The sequence below is a fragment of the Cygnus olor genome, chromosome 4, assembly GCF_009769625.2.
Source record: "Cygnus olor isolate bCygOlo1 chromosome 4, bCygOlo1.pri.v2, whole genome shotgun sequence".
NCBI classification, from domain to species: domain Eukaryota; kingdom Metazoa; phylum Chordata; class Aves; order Anseriformes; family Anatidae; genus Cygnus; species Cygnus olor.
In genome coordinates this window covers 39,356,904-39,378,808 of record NC_049172.1, presented here as the reverse complement: position 1 = coordinate 39,378,808, position 21,905 = coordinate 39,356,904, and the positions used below count along the sequence as shown (strand labels likewise).

General features: G+C 38.4%; 1 long non-coding RNA gene across 1 annotated transcript; it reads left to right on the top strand.

Annotated features, from left to right (window-relative positions):
• The first annotated feature begins 904 nt into the window (after positions 1–904).
• Positions 905–20,464, top strand: LOC121070092. Its single transcript, XR_005819883.1, has 4 exons — positions 905–1,048; positions 1,445–1,619; positions 13,675–13,775; positions 19,838–20,464. It is a non-coding gene; the product is annotated as an uncharacterized LOC121070092 (long non-coding RNA).
• The last annotated feature ends 1,441 nt before the right edge of the window (positions 20,465–21,905 follow it).

Below are 21,905 nucleotides of genomic sequence, written 5' to 3'. Positions count from 1 at the left end.
AAACTCCATTTTGTCCTGATGTATTCGTCTCATTACTGTTGATTGATTTCTGACTATTTCTGTAAAGGTGGTGGTCTATAAAATTGCTACATTGTCTATGCATTCAATGGGAAAGGCATTTGCCCTGAGCTGCAAATGGAAATTAAAATGTATTGCAAAGGGGTGGGGGGGGGGTGCGAGGTGGGGGGGGAGGAGGGGGAGAGAGGCAGAGAGGTGGGTTAAAGTTTGTAGCTCTGGAAGTCGTAGTGGTTATGGAGAGGAAATTCTTTGCAAACGTGTCATTGGATAACCATAATGATGAAAGAAGGAGACTTGAAAAAGAACCTGTTTCTGCTGTTTCTCTGAAAGCAGAATCTTGGAATCTTGTTTAAATCTCTACTGCCACAGGATCAGGCCTGCATTAAGGCAGAGAGCAATACAAATACGGGTGAAGGTGGATAAACTTGAGAGTTACATCAAAAAGGATATATTGTGTGTTATTTGGTTTAATTGCAGTGAAATTAAACGAGAATTCTATTTTGAGTTATTATCTTGTATTAGACTAAGCATCTCAGAGTGATTTATAGATCTGAATGAGTTAAGTGTCAGGCTGAGAAAGATCATTACTACACCATTTTACATAAGCACATTTTTATGTGCCAAGGAAACTACAGCTTGTTCCTCAGTGAACCCTCCAGTCAAAAAGCAAAACGAAACAAAATCGAAATCACGGATTCCAAAGGAGAGGGAGTTAGGAGAATGAGGATTTTAGAGGCTTGCTTGACAGTAGCTTTCACTTCTTTTCTCACCTGAAACCAACAGCCTTATCACTACCACCTGGAATGAAAAAAGTAATTTGTATCCACTTAAATTGTTAAATGGAAACCACCTAAGTTCATTAGAGCCCACTGGAAAAGAGTTGGTCGTGTAAGGTTTAAAGCATGGGGGTGTTCTTTCTCTGTTGGGATATTTTTGCAGCTTTTTATTTCACTGGAATAGACTAGCTGATATTGACGTAGTCTCTGTGGGATTCTTTTGCAACACTTGAGGAATGATGCTTTCATTGAAAGTAAGTTTTGTTGGGAGTGAAGCTGGTGTTGTTAACAGCCCTACCTAGATTTGAGCATTATGAGTTATAGGGTTGAAGAGAGTATGTGAATGTTTCTTGGTTAAACATATGTCTCCCTTCAACAGCATAATAACCAGACACAGAGGTGGGTGGTGCAGGCTTTATCAATATAGGTGACTGAATGGTATTTTGAAAGCTGAAACATGAGAACTGTTTGATGACTTAGATGAAGTTCCAGAAGTGGGAGTTATTCTAAATCTTTTTTTTGTGATGTTCTCTCTGCCTAACTGGATAATGAAAAATATTAAAGGTGGGGTCATGCTCTTTCTGATAGACATATGTGTATGTTTTGCACATGTGTAATGCTGTTGTGTTTGTGATGTTGCATGCATAAAGGAATGGAAGTGCCAGCAGTGAGACTAAGTACATTGCTGGTAGCCACAGCAACAACGAAGCAAAAGCTGGACTCTTATGATTGGTAGCTGCACATCCATGACTGGAACAAGGAATGGTCTGAACTTTTCCTTATCTAGTAAAGATAACATCCTGTACATGCAGCACAAGACTGCAGGTAAGCGTTCAAACCATTAAAAAGGCTGATTCTCGTCGATGTGTGCCTCATGAGCTCAGGTCAGGGCTGTCTTCTCCAGCTCTAGGTTGCTGTGGAGCAGTACCAAAACACCAGCTTGGTCTACAGGAAGAGAGGCTTATGCTACTTCAGGCTTTACAGATGGCTGATTTAGCACTGCCAGCTTGAAAAGCTGATGCTTTTTTCTAAACACTGAAAACTAATTGTGTTAAGTCTTTCTCTACTTCTTTCTGTGACTCTGTAGATACTGAGCTTGCTTTACACAGCACACAAGAAAACAGCAGTGATTGGGTTGCTTTCTTGTAGCTTGTGGCATTTTTCGGTCTCTTCTTTTTCTTCTCTCTGTTTGTTTATTTATTTATTTATTTTCTTTTTGCTAGCTTGTTGGTAAGGAGGGTAACTTGTATGTTATTCTTAAATTCAGCAAGTGCATCAAAATTCACCATTACAGGCCTAACACATCTCTTTTTTAGTGGTGGGGAGGGAGGGGGTTCTAAGTTTCTGCCTTTGTGTGACAAGAAGCCACAGAGCTGGATGGAGCCTTGCCTTAATCTGAGACATTTATAAACCATGCCAAAACAAAAGAGAACAACTGAAACATAGCTGAGCAGGGGTGATGTGACTGATCTCTTGTCATGACTTCATAGAAAGGGGGAGACTGATGATAGAAGAACTGTGAGAAAGTCATTGTTACTGGATTTTGGGATACTGTCTTTGAAGGGAATTTGATTAGACACTTAATAAGTGTGTTCCCAGCATACCTGCTGCATTGATTCTATGACCAGCTCAGGTACAAGGCAGTTGCTGTCAGTGGAGAGTGCAAGACTTGAAACATACCTTGGCAAAATGTTTTAGTCCTTGAGCTGGGAGGAATATCTTAAAAAGAGAGAGGGTTATTCTGTTTCTGAGACTGTTTAAGAGATGGATAGTAATTCAGCTTTCCCTTTCACGCAGTTTCTCAAGTCCATAAACTCCATAATTTGCAAAATAAAACATCAGGAGTCCCTTTTAAGTTTTTTTTTTTTTTTTTTTTTCCTTCCTATTAAGTTTGTTTATACAATGAATTTTAGATGCTGGCTGCTCTTTGAAAATTATTAAAACCAGTTCTGTTAAATGTAACCTGTCAGTGGGGCAGGGATTGCTAGCAATTTCTAATGACACTGGTGATCTTATTACCTCACATCTACAACATACCAGTCCTGAAATGGTCATGGAGTCAGAAAATCTTGCATCCTTTTTTGTAAGCCTAACAATTAGATACAGCTTTTGCTATTCTGAGATTCTGGCAAAGTATTTCTGGATGGTGAACTCCGATGCTTAGTCTTTCATAATTAATATGCTCTAACTATATGGGATTTTAGGTTTCTTAAAATAATAAACGTATGAATTGGAATTCTATCTCAGAATGCTATTATATTTGGGACAATTAGACACTTTTTAACTTAGTGATTTTAGTCTTTGACTCTTTCACTATTACTGGAAAAATTACTCTCTGTTAGCAAAACTGTTTGTAAATGCAATACTATTTAAAATATACACTTACATTACTGTGATGGTTTTCCATCTTCTGTTTAGCACAGAATAGCTAAGCACTACTCCTTTCTTCCATGATGTTTTGCCACCATGAACAAGAGCTTCAAAAGTTAGAAATTCACTGATGCGTTTTAGTTCCTAGTACAAGAATCCCACAGTCTTGAGAGACTACTTGGTAAATTTTGAGTTTGCTGATGTCTGGAAAAAAAATCACCCTGGATAATTCAGTAGAATTCCTGAAGAAAGAATAAAAAATAGAAATTTGCCAATGGATGCAGATACTTCTGGGGTAGATACAGCAGGACCTTTGTGGTATACAATATTGTTCTAAATGGAAAGGAGTAACCACTTCCTTAGTGTAATGTCATCAGCCAGATTTCATCAAAAATAGAAATTTTCACTTTTGTTTGCAAAGCCAGGCAAATTTGATTTACACACAGATGCAGCTGCTGAGTTTGAGTTTAGTTCATGTAAAGTTACGAAAATTCATGTTAAGATTCCATCAGTTACTCCATTCCAGTTTCTCTCCATTCCTTGAAAGTGAGAAGTTTTGGTATCTTGAAAGTTTAAAATTCAGATTTCATAGCCTTTGATATAGCATACCCGTTTCTCATACGTTCATAATATGTAAAGGAATCTTGTACTTCTATAGGCACTTGAAGGCAGAGAAGGCACTTGAGCACAGCTATAGGCACAGAAGGCACTTGAGGACAGTCTCCTGGGATTTGGAATATGACAGTGAGTTTCAGTTTCATTTTGATATTTCATTTTATGACAGCCACAACAAATTACCTTAGGTAGCTCTCCTCTTCAAAGAGGAGATCCAATTCCCAACAACAGATGTGGTTTTTGTAGTATTCCTGCCAGGTATGATTTGGATAGCACTGTCATTAGCCTTTCAGATTTTTTTTTTCTCCTGTTTTCTGAATCATCTTTGGCATTACATTCTATAATCTTATTGTAGCTCAGCATGGCTTTGGCCAAAACTTATGCTGAAGCCTCTTGTTCCCCTTCATTATGGCTATTATTATTTTTAATATCTAATTAGTGATGGAGAAGCTTAGTTTCTTTATTGTTCCTTCCTACAGTTGAAAATTTCTGATGAAATCCAGACTTTCACCTGGCATGGACTAGTGTAGCTCCATAAAAGTCGATGTTGACTTACACTAGGGAGAGTTTCTCACAAAATGATTGGGAGTTCATATCCTCTTGAGTCATTTTTCTGTATTTTAGGAAGGTCTCTTTAGTTTTTTGTTGTCATTGTTTTATGCATCAGAAATAACACAAAGGATTAATTTGTCATTCACTTTCCTCTCTGCCTAATGGGGTAAGAAGTAGCATGGTTTTCACAGAATATTAGGGATTGGAAGTGACGTTGAAAGATCATCTAGTCCAATCCCCCTGCCGGAGCCGGAACACCTAAATCATGTCATGCAGGAACACGTCCAAGCAGGTTTTGAAAGTCTCCAGAGAAGGAGACTCCAAAACCCCCTTGGGCAGCCTGTTCCAGTGTTCTGTTACCCCCACTGTAAAAAAGTTTTATCTCATATTTAAGAGGAACCTCCTATGTTGCAGCTTACACTCATTGCCCCTTGTCCTATCATTGGGTATCACCGAGAAGAGCCTCCATCCTCCTGACACTCGCCCTTTACATATTTATAAATGTTAATAAGGTCACCCCTCCGTCTCTTCTTCTCCAAGCGAAAGAGAACCAGCTCCCTCAGCCTTTCTTCATAAGGGAGATGCTCCACTCCCTTAATCATTTTTGTGGCTGTGCACTGGACTCTCTCATGCAGTTCCCAGTCCTCCTTGAACTGAGGGGCCCAGAACTGGACGCAGTATTCTAGATGTGGTCTCACTAGAGCAGAGTAGAGGAGGAGGAGAACCTCTCTCGATTCTACTAACCACACCCCTTCTGATACACCCCAGGATGCCATTGGCCTTCTTTGCCACAAGGGCACAGTTCTGGCTCATGGTCATCCATCTGTCCACCAGGGCTCCCAGGTCCCTCTCTCCTTCACTGCTTTCCAGCAGGGCATTCCCCAACTTATACTGATGTCTGGGGTTGTTCTTGCCCAGATGCAGGACTCTACACTTACCTTCATTATATTTCATTAAGTTTCTCCCCACCCAATACTCCAACCTGTCGAGGTCCTGCTGGATGGCAGCACAGCCTTCCGGTGTGTCAGCCACTCCTCCCAGTCTAGTGTCATCACCAAACTTGCTGACAGCGTACTCCATTCCCTCATCCAAGTCACTGATGAATACATTAAACAGTACTGGTCCCAGTACTGACCCTTGAGGCACTCCACTAGATACAGGCCTCCAACTTGCCTCTGTCCCATTAACCACAACCCTCTGGCTTCTCACCTTCAGCCAGTTAACAGTCCACCTCACTACCCAATCATCCAGACCACACTTCCTCAGTTTAGCTGTGAGGATGCTGTGGGAGACGGTGTCAAAGGCTTTACTGAAATCAAGATACACCATGTCCACTGCCTTTCCATCATCTGTCCACCTGGTTATATCTTCATAAAAGGTTATCAGGTTGGTCAAGCACGACTTCCCCTTGGTGAAGCCATGTTGACTGCCCCTAATGACCCTTTTATCCTTGGTATGTCTAGAGACAATGTCAAGGATAAGTTTTTCCATCACCTTACCAGGGATGGAGGTGAGGCTGACCGGTCTATAGTTACCCGGGTCCTCTTTCTTGCCCTTTTTGAAGACCGGAGTGACATTTGCCTTCCTCCAGTCCTCAGGCACCTCTCCCGATGCCCATGGCTTACCAAAGATGGAGAGTAGTCTAACAATGACTTCTGCCAGCTCCCTCAGCACCCGTGGATGCATCCTGTCAGGACTCATGGACTTGTGGATGTCCAGCTTGCTTAATCGGTCCTTACCCCAACCCTCATCAACTAAGGCAAACTCCTCCTTTATTCTGACTTCATTTGGGGCCTCAGGGGTATGGGGCTACTCAGGAGAGCCTCTGGCATTATAGACAGATATGAAGACACTCAGTAACTTTGCGTTCTCTTTATCTTCTGTCACCAGGGCACCCACCTCATTCATTAGTGGGCCTACATTGGCTCTAGTGTTAGTTTTGTCCACAATGTATTTGAAGAAGCCCTTTCTGTTGCCACTGACCCCTCTTGCAAGCTTTAATTCTAGGGAGGCCTTAGCTTTCCTATTTGCCTCCCTACATCCTCTGAAAACAGCCTTATATTCCTCCCAAGTGGCTAGCTTCTCCTTCCATGATCTGTAGATTCTCCTCTTCCGCTTGAGTTTGCCAATCTCACCATAGGGGGGTGGAAGGTCTCCCAGTCTTCATCACTGCTAGGGCTCTGCCTCACCGGTGCAAGCCCGGCTATAACCTCCTCCCCCTTTGAATCTAGTTTAAAGCTTTCCAAATGAGCCCTGCTAATTCCTGTCCCAGAATTTTCCCCTGTGAGATAAACCTTTCCCATGTATTACTGTTAGGCCTGATGTCTTATAAAACCAGCCATTATCAAAGAACCCAAAGCCCTGCCTGTAGCACCAGTCTCGTAGCCAAGCATTTATGGACTGGATCCTTCTATTCTGTCCCACATCATCACCCCAGAATGGAAGGAGGGAAGAGAAAATGATTTGTGCTCCAGAGTCTTTCACCAACTGTCCAAGGGCCTTGAAGTCTTTCCTCATTCCCCTCAGACTATGGGACACAACTTCCTCCCCACCTATCTGGAAGATCAGTAGCGGGTAGTAGGCTGTGGAGTGCACCAGGCTGGGGAGTGTCCTGGTGATATCCCTGATCCGGGCTCTAGGTAGACCACAGACTTCCCTTCGATGACGGTCAACTCTGCATATAGGGCCCTCCGTTCCTCTCAGAAGGGAATCTCCTATTACAATTACCCTTCTTTCTTCCTTTCTGGAGGCAGTCTTGAGGCGTGGTGTTAGCTGCCTCTTCTGATGTGACCTCTTAGGCGGGCCTTCCACCACATCCTCACCTACCTCTCCTTCAAGATGCAGGGCCTCAAGCCTATTACGGAGGGGCACCTGGGGAAGCAAGGTAGGTAGGGAGGGGGGTTGCCTGCGATGCTGAGGTGGGACTTGCTTCCAACCCTCCTCATCTGTTTGGTCCCCTCCCTCTGCCCGATAGCGACAGGGCAGGGGCTCCACCACCCTCTGAGGAACGTCTCCCCAGCACCCTTCCCTCTGGCACACCAGGGAGTTACTCCACCAGTCAATCTCCTGCTCACACGACCTGATGCCCCTCAGTCTCTCCACCTCTTCATTGAGCTCAGCCACCATGGTAAGCAGACCTTCCACCTGAGAACAGGCAGTCTCCCCGCTGCCCTGCCCCGGCAGCGGCAGGCTCAGGCCCTCCCTGCAGCCAGAGGCCTGAACAGCCATGTCTCTGGTCAGGCCCTCCGTCTGGGTTGCCAAGGTCTTTTTGGAGTGAGTTTTCCATGTATATATTTGTGAGTTTTGTATTTGAGATTTTTCACACAACTTGTACCAATTGCAATTGTCTTTCTCCCTGATAAGAGACTTAATTTTGTAGCCTATTTTACCCTACCAAAACCAGAGGCACTTTAATCACCACAGCTAGTGTAAGAGAGTGATTTTATATTTGTTGTTGTTTGCAAATGTTAGGTCTATGAATACCAAATGCCATAAGTACAAAAGAAGTGTTTATTATTAAGATATAAAATGCAACTGACCTTCTCTATTTCTACATGAATCAGAGTCTACTTCATGTTATGTTCCAGCTATGCGCATTACTGAACTTTAACTAATGGCATGAGAGTAGTTCTGCTAATGATAGTGGACCAACTCTCATATGAGAGTAGTTCAGCATCTCTGAGTCAAAAGACATGCAGTTGAATAATACCATTCACTGAGTAATTTCCTAAAGAACTTGTTTCAATTATATTATTAAATGAAAATGGAAGAAGAAAAAAAATGGTGTATACAAAGCGTTCAAACTTTCATTTCATGTGAAGTCTCAAAATTTCAGTGATCAAGTTATTTTGGTAAAACTTAAATGATTACTCTAGATATAGGAATATCTTGTTTAACATTTAATCAAAGGCCTTAAATAAGTATTCAAAATTTCCTTTTTTTCCTGCTCAGTTTCTTCTCGCTTTCACTTTCAAAAGTTCAAACATCTTGAAAGTAAAACATTGTTCTAGCCTTCATCTTTGGATAGGATGTTTTTCATGCTTTGCCTTATATTATAGAATGTTTTTTGAATAACCTATAAACATTTTTTTATTTTTTTCATGTTTTTGTTACATTGAAAAAAATAAAATTGCACTGTAGATTGCCCTCTACGTTTTTTAAATGTAAGTAACTAAATAATACCTTTACAATTCAGTATTGTATGTGTAATACAGCAGTATGTTAAATGGCTTAGCTAGTCCAGTAAGAAATATAATAGTATTACTGTGATAGCGAAAATAGAACTTAAATACAACTAACTTTTTATTAATATTCTACTTGCTGAAGCATGTTTCAGCAGAAGTGAGTGCAGCTTCTAAAGCTTATAACACAGAATTACAGGGTTTGTATGAGTGTTTGTGAGTGAATTTCTGTACAGAACTGGCATTTCATTAAAAATAGTGTATTAATATCTAGACATACTTAATGCTAACCATTACCAGAAATTCAACAATTATCACTAGAAATATTAGCCATATTTTGAAGATAGATAAATAATAGAAATATCATTTCTCCCTTTGATTAAAAATCAATGAAGCATTTAATATAGGCTCCTGCACTTTATTTTACACTTTAGCAAATGGCTTTAAGTAGTGTGATCAAAGTTCTTGTGCTTGCAATGATGGCAGCATCTTCCTTTTCTATGCACTGGAGCACTACGCTCTGTGTGGCTCCTATGATATCATTGGAAGTGCTCAACCTAGGATGAAAGTAAGAATCATGAGAGAGATACACAGATTATAAATGACATATATATATATATTTTTTTTTTCCTTAAGTGGCTTAACCTTGAGGAAACCCTGTAATTCAGAGATGTCACTTCGGAGTTGGCTTTGTTCCAAATGGAAAGGAAAATATGACCACTGCAGTGCCATTTATCAATCAGATGTGAATCCCTCTACTATATTGCAGCTTAGACTATGAGTCCTTTCCTCTAAGCAATTAATTTGCATGAAAGTCTAGATTTAATTCAGCTTTAGAATTTTATGAATAGAAGTCATTAGGACTGATATTGAATAACTAAAAGATTTAGATTCTGTGCACAAACTTAAAGCTCATTCTAATTAATTGTTTTTATTTGTTTTGAAGTATTTTAGTGACTTTTTAAATAGGGAAATGTGTACAATACTTAATAAAGCTATTTACAGCCAGGCAGATGACATTTCAAGTATTAATTCCTGGTTGATTTATCTTAAACTTGTGCTTGTACAGATGTATATAACATACTGCTTTACTTTGGAATTTTATATTCAAAATTCTGAAAGCCAATTAAGGCTGTGTGGGGGGATGAAGTAAAAATGTAGAATCTCTCTTGACCAAAGTAAAAGCGTGTAGTCTGCAGTCTCTGTAGATCCTCCAGCTCCCAGAGGTTTCATGCCTCGGTTGACTTCATTTTAGTTGAAGAAGATTATTGGCACAATTGGAATATATCTGGCACACGTTTGAAAAGCTGGGAGACCAAAATAGACTTGAACAAATGAGAGACAGAAAGGCTTTATGGATCTTCAACATTTTAGGGAATGGTGGCAGAGAAGGAAGGACTTCCCTTGTGGTCTAGTAATTTTATTTCTGAATGTTCATTGCCTGAGGCATCATTTAAAATAATTGTCACTGACGTTAGGCCTGACTATGAGATGTGTGTTTGGTTTTTTTTTTTTTGGGGGGGGGGGGGGGGGGGGATGGTGGTGGGGTTGTTTGTTTTTCTTGTTTCCCTCTCTTCAACTGAGAGACCTGTGACTGGAATTAGACTGGTGATGCGGTAATGGTTGGTAGCTGTCTGCATAGCCTCTGCAAGGTCTTTTAGTGCTTATCTCTATCACACTTAAAATATTTTTATCACTTTGCTTAGGGAAGTAGAAAGCAGGAGAAATGAACTTCACTGCACACAAAGTTAATAATTTTATATACTCTGTCTGTTCTGATGTGGTGCTATTTCCACTAGGCTGAGTAAGAGAATGGAGCATCTAAAGAAGTTTGAGAATATGAACCTTAAAATTACATCTTAATGGTAAATACTGAGGAGGAAGAGCAACTACTTAAGCTAATCAATAATATGAAATATCTAGCAGTTATAACTTGGTCAGGAGTATATTTAAACTGGAAATTAGAAGGGCGATCAAAAGAGCAAACATAAAATGTCATTTCAGTTATGGTAGGGAGGTCAAAAAGATAAGATGTTCCAGGATGGAGACTGATAAGTTTTTGGGAAGAATTATGGAAACGCTTAGGGGAATTTCTGGAGATAAAAAATTCAGAATGGGGAACACTGAACCTAGTATATCCAGTGTGAACCAGTGTTTGTTTTATTGTCTCATGTTGTATACATGCAATGTTTAAAGGTTTTTTAGTTATTTGTGATGGAAATGAGAGGAAAGAAACTTCACCACCTGTGGATTTGTAATTTGATCACAAAGATCAAACAACTATGTTTCTTTATTTGCTGCCTTTTAAAATCACTGCTCTTTCCTAGAACTGGTGTGAGAGGCCTTGTCTCTTCAACGCATGAAGTTGCAAAGACTTGGCAGATTCACATAAATTTCAAGTCAGAAATTATTTCTGCTGCCTCTTCCCGCCAATGCGTTCCCGCCCCCTCCCCCGCTTTATAAACTCCAGGCAGTTTTATGATAACCGTGGTTTTGTTTGCATTTTCTTTTCTATTTTGCTTTCTCAGTTGGAGTATATTTTGTTTTCTCGAGTCCACAGAGACGTGTTAAATGTTTGTTTGTGTTGTTTGTTTTTATACTGTGATGCTTTTGTTTTTTTCTTCCCTATATTGCAGGGCCTTCAACTGGAGATGTTCTTAATATTTCCCACTGACAGTTCATTGTATATTATCTACAAGTTTTTCATTTTTGGCCTTTTAATATAGGCCCTGTGTTTCTTGTAGTATGTTCAGAAGTGTTTGATAAGCCATGTTGAACAGTGGATGCCGTAAACTCTCAACCAGGAACCTGTGTAATGAGGAAAAATAATTGTTCAGCATATGTCCTGGTTTCAGTTAGGACAGAGTTAATTTTCCTCCTAGTAGCTGGTAGGGTGCTATGTTTTGGATTAGGATGAGAAGAGCGCTGATAACATGCTGATGTTTTAATTGTTGTAGAGCAGTGCTTACACCAAGCCAAGGACTTTTGAGCTTCTCTCTCTGTCCTGCTAGCGAGCAGGCTAGGGATGCAGCAGGAGCTGGGAGGGGACAGACCCAGGACAGCTGACCCAAACTGGCCAAAGGGGTATTCCATACCATCTGACGTCATGCTGAACAATATATACGGGTGGCTAGCTGGGGTGGAGGGGTGGGCCGGCTGCTCGGGGATAGGCTGGGCATCGGTCAACGGGTGGTGAGCAATTGCATTGTGCATCACTTATTTCGTACACATTATTATTATTAATACTATTATTATTATTATTATTGTTATTATTTTCCCTGTCTTAATAAACTGTCTTTATCTCAACTCACAGGCTTCACTTTCCCGTTTCTCTCCCCCATCCCAGAGAGGGAGAGGGGAGGGTGAGCGAACGGCTGTGTGGTGTTTGGCTGCCAGCCGGGCTAAACCACAACAGCATATAAGGGTAGCAATTACTTTTATGGGAATCTGTCAAGGTACTTCCACAGATTTTCTGGTTTAGTTTCAACTAGAGACTAAACCATTATGTAGACTAAATGGTGCGCACTGCAGTCACAGCAATATGTATTCCTTCAGCTGGTGGCAAATAACCAGAACTTTAAGCTCCTTGAATGAAAAAAAAGTGCCTTTGTATAAGAGATGCACACAAAGAAAAAGAATTAATGAGAGAAAAGACGTTGAAAACAGGGAAGGCCATAGAACTGTACAGAAAGAGGTGGAAAACATGTTGAATGATACAAGCTGGCTCTTGAACAACAACAACAACAAAAAAAAAACGGGAAAATCGACACAACAAGACCACTCTAGCTTTTCTGAAATGAAAATCTTAGCAAAATAAGCTGAAAAATCACTGAGAAACAAAGAGCAGCTATGTGTACTCTTCACATAGTGAATGTAGTCAACGTTTTAATCTTTGCCTTCCCCACAGCTTGCTTTACATCCTAGGACAGCAATTTTGATAGCAGTAAGCTTTAGGACCACAACAGGACTGTTAATGAGTTGGATGTATACACTGTGTTGTTGTATACTGTTCAAATCAGAATAACTGATTTTGCAGTAATTTTGTTCAGAATATTTGATTTTTTGCTGTGTAGCTTTCTTTTGTAATTCATGCAGTATTTGAGACTTGCTGTCCAGTTAAAGAATTGGGAAAGCATAATAAGACAAACTCCTGAGGTGTTGGTGGAAGTAGTCTGCCTTATACGTGCCTTTTTTGGTGTTTTTCTTCTGCAGGGATGGGGGTGGTGTTTTTTTTTTTTTTTTTTTTTTTTTTGGCATTCTACCTGAATCAGTGTGCTCTCACTTTCAAATCACATTCCTAAAGTTGTTCAAAATTCTCTTGAAGTGTTTATGAACACTAGTGACCATTTTATTGAGTAACTTTAAGAATCTGTTCTGCGAGTGTTTTTTCTACCATGTCATGAGCATGCAGCATTGTAACATATATGTTACAACATATATATATATATTATATATATATATTATATATATATATATATATATATGTATATATAAAAAAATAAAATCATTAGGGGTGGAAAAGACTTCCAAGATCATCTGGTCCAACCATCACCCTACCACCAATATTACCCACTAAACCATGTCCCAAAGTACCACATGAACCTTTTCTTCAAAATCCCCAGGGATGATGGCTCTATCACCTCCCTGTGCAACCTGTATTTCACTTCTTTCTAAGATTAGTGGTGGTTGAAATTCTTATTTAAATATTTTATTTTGGAAAATAATGTTCTTTGGAACAAGCTTTCTGTGACAATGTGTCAGCTTTGGAGTGATAGTTTTATGATACAATTTCATCTTTAAATGAAAGACACTAATTCCCTTTTCTTAGAAAAACAAGTAAAGTGGACTTGGCATGAAGCTAGACTGGCGGAGACTCAAGTCCAATTATCTGTGTCTAACTACCTGCCTCAGATCTCCCAACTTCCAGACAAATACCAGCCATTTGCTGTTCTGGAATAGTGTTGTTACTTTTCTCCCCTTTTCTTTATTTTCATTTTCCTGTTCATATTTTTCCCCAGATGCATTGAGAGCAATAAATAGAGGAAAACAGCACTAACTGATGTGGGATGGAAAACATACTTATCTGTATTTCTGTAGTAAATGTAGCAATACACACATACACCTGTAGTAACTGGAGAATATCTTCTTCCATTTCCACACAGGTTTCAGCTCCTTATTGCAGGATAAAATATAAAACAGAGCAGAATGGGGAAGGAGCAATAAAAATAGCACGAAACTAAAACCCAGAATAGTTCATCCTTTGGTAAGTCCAGAAGTGCTTCAAACAGAATTTATTTCGTAGCCTTAGTACACTTTATTTAAAAAAAAAAAAAAAAAAAAAAAAAAAAAAAAAAAACAGAAAATATATTTGCAAAAGGCACTGATGGTTCTTTACAAGTGACTACATCTGGATGGTGTGTATTGTGTCGCAATATAAATTTTCCCCTTTTTTTAACATTGTAAGGTACTAATGTAAAATTATTTGGGAATCTATGGACTAATGTGACGGAAACATGTTTGAATTTTCCTTTTTAAGACCGAATTGACTAATGTAGTCAAGGAGTATATGTAGTTAAAGGTATTTTTTCATTCACTAGCAAAATGCTTTCAGAAAAAGTGATAAAATTATTCTACTCTGTGGGAGCATATAGGCAACATGAGTCTAAGCAGACACAGTGTCAGTTTTGATTTCACTATTCTTCATTATTTTTCAGTATTAAAGTTGAGAGCTTATTGCTGACGAAAGTGAGCATCATGCACTGAAATGTCAAATTTCTAAACTGCTGCCTACCAGTGAAGTTTCCTCCCTTTTTTGTCTGTCTTGAAGAAAAAAGCGTTGGTGGGTAGAGGGCTGTTGTGTTGTCAGTTACAGGGAGGAGGCTCCACGCAAGGTTTCTGCTAGTTTGCTGCTATTAGGATGCTCTAGCTAGTCAGGTAGGGGAGATAGACTTGACATCAAGGAAACAGAGACTTTCAAAAGTGAAAGATTACTAAAACTTTGTAAGATATTTGGATGCCTGGCTTTTTTAGGGGAAATATAAGCAGCCAGCAGCTGTTAGACAACCAGCAAGAAGGTTTAGGGTGATGAGGGTGATAAAAGTATAGTGCTGCTATAGTGAAGTGACTATCAGACCTCTGTGAAATATCTTCCTATCAGATGTATTATTTTCTCTACCCACATGCTGCAGTAAAGAATCCTGAAAGTAAATTTGCAGGTTCCTTATTAATGTGTTTAAACACCGAAGGTTGTACTGGGCTAAAGTACAGAAGATCTTGTTTGCTAGATATTGGAAGTCTGCATTCTGTTCTGAATATATTTTTCTTTCCTGGGACAAAGAGTAAGGATTTTTCCTCTAGCAAAGACACTTCTCAATAAGGATCTCAATCTGATTAAAATGCAAAACACCCTGTATTGAAAAGCTTTCTGCCACAGTGATTGTTACGTTGTGATTCTGTGTCCTGCTGTTACTAGCTAAGCTACACCAAGCTAGGGATGAAATTTGCTGGCCTAGGTCATAGTTTTCCACTATTGGAGCTGCAGAAACAATATGTAAATTGCTCATTTACGGGTGATTGAATGTTTTACATGTTTGCTGGTGTCAGATGGGAAAATCTTTCAAAAATGTCTGGTAGTAGTGAACAGATACTGGAAAAAAAAGCATTTGCTCTTATATGGCAGTGTTCTTTGGAAAGAAATCTAAGACGTATGTAGAGGTATAAGCTTAGAAAATGAATCCAAGATTTAGAGTACATTATTTAAATTGTATGTGTATGTATCTATATAATATTGTCTTGCAATATAAGACATCTATGTCTAAAACAATGCTTTAAAACAAACGAAAAAACACAAATGCTTCCCCACAAGTTTCCAGCTATGAAGTTGGATGAACATAAAGGAGAGGGTGGGGGGAAGTATGTGAATAATACTTAATTTTTTCACAGGGTTTAAAACAAAAAAGTACATGCACGCTTTTCTTCTAGTTCTTACTTAGCAAGTGTAGGTCACAGTTTTTGCTTGCCTGGTTAGTTGAATTATTTTCATTGTTTGTATTCTCCTAGCATATGTGCTTTCTGTACTCTTTCAACTGATGTTGAATTGGATAAGCTGCTGCTGTCTGTCTTGAGCACGATTCATTATGGCCAGAGCCTGAATAATCAATGAATTTCATAAATTTCTACATGTGTATTGAAGCAATAGATATTATTCAGAAAATAATATTTTGTGATTAAGATAACATTAGTTGGTATTCTGTCAATCACTTTATGTTCCATGTAGAATTAGAAGTTCACAGCAAAAGAGGTAGGACATTCATCTTAGGAGCAGTAATACGCAGAATAGTTCTTGTTATAAAAGTAATGAAATAAGAGATTTGAATGTTTGAAATGTATTGCAAAAATATTTCATGAATGCTAACAATATGATTATATATAACTAGTAGATAACTTTCCATAACCTCCCAACAATTTCATTTCTGTTTAAATTGTACCACATATGTACGTTTGACCAGCTTAGTTCTTCCTCTATTAGTTAGTACTAAAACATAATTCCTTTCAGGCTAATATCGTGTCCACAATTGATTCTCTCTTCTCATTTGTTTTGTAACCTGTTTTGTTTTCCATTAAAGAAAGTATTCTGTTTCAGTCTGATTATCTGCAGGACAGATGGATTTAGCACTTTTGTAGACACTGTCTTTTGATCTTGATGACAGTTTCTTTTTCATAAACTGTGAATGCAATAATTACATTATTTTTAAGTGAGATGAGTATGTTTAGTATACCTTCAAGTTTTTGTGTGTATTTTAAGTTTTCCCTTGAGTCTCATCACAATAATAGATAAGGAAATACCTATAAGAACTGTGTTACTAAGAAAGTAAGTTATAGAGAAATCAAGCAGATATTGTTGCAAGACACTGAGATGATACTCTTGTTGAAATATTTTCTTGTGTTAGATAGGTATTTAGTATATTTAATGTATAAAATATGCTAACAGAGGCACTCAATTTATATGTGCGCTATAAGCAGATATGTGTGTGTGTGATACGTTTTGCTAAACAAACTGCATTTTTACATGTCATTCTGAACTTGCAGTATACATGAGTATGTATTAGCATCAAAGCTCTGGAGCTATATTTGAATGATGAAGTTACCAAAACAAATAGGAAACAGGAGACAGAATAATAGATGAATGCCATATTCAGGAAGAAGAGTCCTTCAGAAACGTGTTTCTGTGTTCCTTCAGCAGGACATGGGTTGGGTAGGAGATGATCAAGAGGGAATGAAATGACACACCCACAGTGGGTCAATCTTTCCTTTTACCACAAATACACACATTCCTCTAGACACAGGAAACTAATAAGCAAGCAGAGCTGAAAGGGATTCTAACAGGAATTCTAATCTATCATTAAAAATGTGGTAGATATTGCATGTTGGGACAGAGACTTTCATTACCTCAAAATGTTTATGTATTTTAGATCTAGATAGACTTGAAACAATACTAAGACATAAGAAGCCAGACTCTTACCAGACCTAAATCGAATATTAAATTAGGAATGAAATGCAAGTGAGAAGTCTTCTGGCATATTTCACTTTGAGGAGTTGCTTAGTTGCTTGAATGACTCCCCAAAGATGTGGAAAATAATGTAAAAATGAAGTGGCTTTAGCTATTCTGGAATCTTCATGCACAAAGAATATCTTTCTTGTACCCTGTGGGTTTTTTTTGTTTTTTTTTGTTTTTTTACTTTTATTTTTCTTTTTAAGAAGATACATATTAACTAATTTTCAAAGATGCATCCACCTATATTGATGTTAAAAGTATTCCATGGAGCATGAACAAATTCCCTTTTGTCACCCTTGAACAGGCTAGGAAAAGCACTCAGAACATGTTAATTTTCTCTTGTTCCACTCTAGGAAACGTTTTCAAGACTTTTGTATTGCTTATTATTTTTTCTCCTGTCTCCCTTTCTTTTCAGTATTGATGTCTGTTTTGTTTTGCATGTACCTTCACCTTTACACAAATAAGTAAACATTACTTACCCAAAGCCTGTGAAAACAGGAGTAAGGAAGTTCTAGCCTTTTGCAGGTTTTATGTATGCTAAAGTTTGAACAGTGAAAACTTCATTTGCTATACAGACTTGCGTGGACCGAAATTAAATTCCCTATAATGAAATTCATTTTCATGTAGGAGAGTGCTCTTACCTAAAAATCCTTGTCTCTGTGTAAAGAAATCTAGTGTATAACATGATTATTAATATGAAGGCATGTAATTAAACCAACTGATATGACATAGCTGAGTTGCTGAAACACTAACTCCAGGGAGTCTTCAGCTTTCCTAGCCAAGACATAGATGTAATCTTGTGATTATTCTCATCTGATTCTAGAAATGTTCAGTGCAAACCGGTATGGGTGGGCTGCAAACTCAAATGTACCTCAGTAGTGTAGAAGATGCTAAAATCAAAAGTACAGGAGAGAAAAGAAATGATCTCTGTTGTCTAAGACCGTGATTTCCTTATTAAATAGAATAAAAAGATTTTGAGACAAGTGCATTGGCTGAATTAAAGAACTGGGGAACCAAAGCTGAAGGGCCATGTTGGTATGTACAAATTATAGACTTCTAGATTTATTTATTTATTTTTTTTTTCCAGAGGGTCATAATTTCATATAGTTAGTGGAAATCACATATGTATTTAACAAACAAACCTAAACCACACAAACATTGAAACTTTGTCACGAGACAAATTTAGAGCTGACACTTTTTAAGTGGTATCTCATCTTGAAGGCTCCTGGTCAGCAGTAAAATTGAGATCACTTATTAAAGGTAATAACTAATTAAGTTATTATCTACCCACTCAAGTGTTTGTAATTATCTTTATTGTCAGAGTAGGCACAAAATGACACAACAAAATCCAGAGCTTCAGACTAGTTCTCAAAGAAGAAAACTGCAGAAAAATTTTGACTTGCTTGTGTGTTTTTCATAGTCAGTGGGATATACCTGAGAACATAGTTGTAAATGCCATGAAAACCTTTTCAGTGAGACTCCACAACCTGCAAAGCACCTCTCAAGAGAAGGGGAGATAAAGCGCCCCTGTCTGTCAGAAGCTGCGGCATGCACTGGCACAGATTTACTACCCTTCAGTCATGGATCCTCTTGTGCCAAAATGAAAGTCTGGTTCCTGGTGAATAGGACCTACTCAATGAGTCTCCAAAGTGTAGTTTGGAGAGCTCTTTCACCACCTGGGTGACAAATCCTTTCTCATCTTTTCACTGAAAGTTATATATACCTCTAACTTGCTCTTTCTTGGAGCTCTGCTAAGTGTTTTTTTTTTTTTTTTTTTTTTTAACAGATTAAAAAAAAAGATTGTATTGTAGCACAGTTATTAATATATTATTCATTCTGATGGTAATTGCTTATCAACAGGTACTTCTTAACTATCAGGTTGCCTGTAAATGCCTAATCTCAGACCTATACTAAATGCAAAGTGAAGCAGTAGGTGACAAGTTGACAAGTTTGGGGTTATCCAAAATATCAGTATTAAGTGTCTAATTTTATTTTCTTGAGCTAAATGACAGCCAGAATGTATCATTATATTTGAAAAGGTTAAAATGCAGATGAACTGCAGTTATGACGTCATGTTCAAGAATACATACCTTATACATCCATTTTTCTGAAGAGCTCTGTCTTAAGCTTATTGTGCTGTTTCCAAACTGCTCAGGTCACTTACAGTTGTAACTCTGGTCAAAGACTCTCCTGCATTGTGAATATGTCAAAGTATTGCCTAAATTAAAACTGTGGTCTGGTGCTTAAGATAGTCTCTTCAGTGTTCAACTTTGCCTGCCAAGTTCAGCTGATAGGTATTTTTTTTTTCCACTCTGAGTAACAAATAATAGGTCACCTGATAGGAATACACATAGTTTATGCTTATTTATTTTACTTTCCAAATAACAACTTAGTTGAGTAGGAAAAGCTTTGCAGTAAGACATGTTCTGTTTAAATGGATCGAGTAGCTCAAGATTTAGCAGATGTAGGTGAAAGTCCTTTGAACTGTGCTTAAGATTTCGGAAGACACCATACTTTTAGGGTAGACTATTGATGATGAATAATTAGGATCATTGGTGACTCCGAGAGATCCTTACTTGGCTGTTGCTAGCATTCTGCCATGTTTCTACCTTTTCCCAAGCAACAAAATCAAAAGGAGGGGTGAGTTGGACCTAAACAAATATAAAACATTCTTTGTGATCCTCTCCCTGTGAGCAGTGATTAGTGAGCAGCATTAATGATTAGTGAGCAGCATTAATGCTCTTTTTTTATTTTTATTTTTTTCTGAACAGAGGCTTCCTGGGTTCCCTGGATGTGTGAGTGAATCCCATTCTTTACAGTGAGGACAGGTGAGGGATGAGCACTAGTGAAGGAAGCTTCCTTATCGTGCCTTATTACTGAGTCTGAGTTTTGAGTTGGAGAGATCACCTCTTCAAAAACTCAGGCTCAAAAGGTACTTCATTAGCCTCTGTGCTGAGATTGCCAGTGAGTGCCAATTAGTTCCAGGAGGTGTTTGTTGCTGTAATAGGAATTTAGAAATTCCTTCTCTGATAGGAATGGTAATGACTGCAGGATAACACTGTCAGGGCTAGGCTCACTAGGTCTCATGTATATTGCCTTGGCTGAATGCTTAGTAATTTTGTAAATTGTGGTAAGTCACAGTATTTGGACTACATGCAGATCTCTGTTTCACCTGTGATGTGTCTGAGTCAGCTTTCTGTAAATAATACGTGCTTCCTGATCAGTCTGTCCTTTGATTTCTGTAATCATCATTTTGCCTATTATCTCATTGCAACCATACTGAATAAACTCTGGACTGTTTTCAGATTTCTGTAATTAATTGCTCTGATTCTGCAGAGTGTTATTGAATGTGTTTATTTGCTTTATATTGAATTTTACTGAATTTTTATATTAATGGATATTTTCTGGCTCTTATTATTCATTTCTTCTTTCTGCCCTTCCATAGACTTTTTTTCCTAGCACATACATTTTCCTTTAAAACTAATACAAATTACCAGTAAAATGTCGGTGCCATGTTACCTTGCTGTTCAACTTTACTCTCTTTCCAGTTAGGACAGATATTTCTTGAATTTGTGCCCATTCCAATCGTTGTTCTCCTTAGTCTATTAAAACAATATAGCTTATACTTTTTTATTTATGTGCTTTTTTTTTTTTTTTTTTTTTTGTGCCTGATGCTCTGACATCACAGTCACTTCAAAGTCTGCTCTGTTTTTTGTCATTTTTCCTGGTAATGGGCATTTACTAGAGTTACAGAAGGTATGGAAGTGTATGAACTGTCATAATATAGTGGTAGGAGACAGGCATAAATTTATTCACCCTTATAAAAAGAAGAGACTACCTCTTCAGTTTCAGGTCTAGAGTGGAAAGTTATGGTATATTGCCTGAGCACTTGTGTAATTTCTTGGCATGATACAGGAGCACTTCTGGCCTCCTCTCTCACAGGATGGTGGTAGGAATTTTTTGTTATTTTCTTTTTCTCTCCAAGGTCTGCTTGAGCTCTTGGCATGTTTTACCATTTTGATAAAGCTAATTTCGCTGCTCACCAGTTTCAGAAAGCCCAAGTCTGTGATAACTCATCCTTAGCCCATATCTCTAAACAAGTCAATGAGAAGAGAAAATATAGGTAGGCTTGAGAGTTTGTTTGGGGGAAGAGCTGAGTTACTACAGGAAAAGACTGCTGAGTAACAGTGCCTTATACTGTCAGCTTCCAGAAAGGTCTTTACATATGCTTTTAGCTTGTTCGGACTGTGAAGTTCAACATCTTTTACTCATGTTTTAGATAGCATTTTTTTTTTCCTCAAGTAGGTCTTGTTGGGAGCACCCCGAGGACGCGTAGCTGTGATTCACCCAACAGACCATGTGTCACCTCTTGCTTCATAATGTGATTGTGCCTCGTTGTGTACCTGTACTATTAGCATTCATGCTCAAGCAAGACCTGAGTTTGGATTTACCATCGGTGGAAGTTGATGTTAAAGTCCTTTCACTTTAATGTTGCAATACCTGTATTAGCGGCTAGATACTGTTTAATGAAGGACAAGAGTTCAGGAACACAAGTGTTTTGGTCAAAAAGTGAAAGACAGCCATGAACAGCTTGCAGATGTTATAAAAAGAAGGAGATTCTAATCAAATGTGTGGAAATGTGGTGTCTTGATCCTCCAAGGCACTGAAAAACCTGCTGGATGAAGCCCTGTGCATCCTGACCCATGTCTGGAGAGGGGATTGGATCAGATGACTTCTAGGAGTCCCTTCCAGCTTAGATTACTCCATTGCTCTAGAACTAGATGAATGAGTCTTATCATGAAACTTGATTTGAATGTTCATGGCCTTCTAAATTGGGAA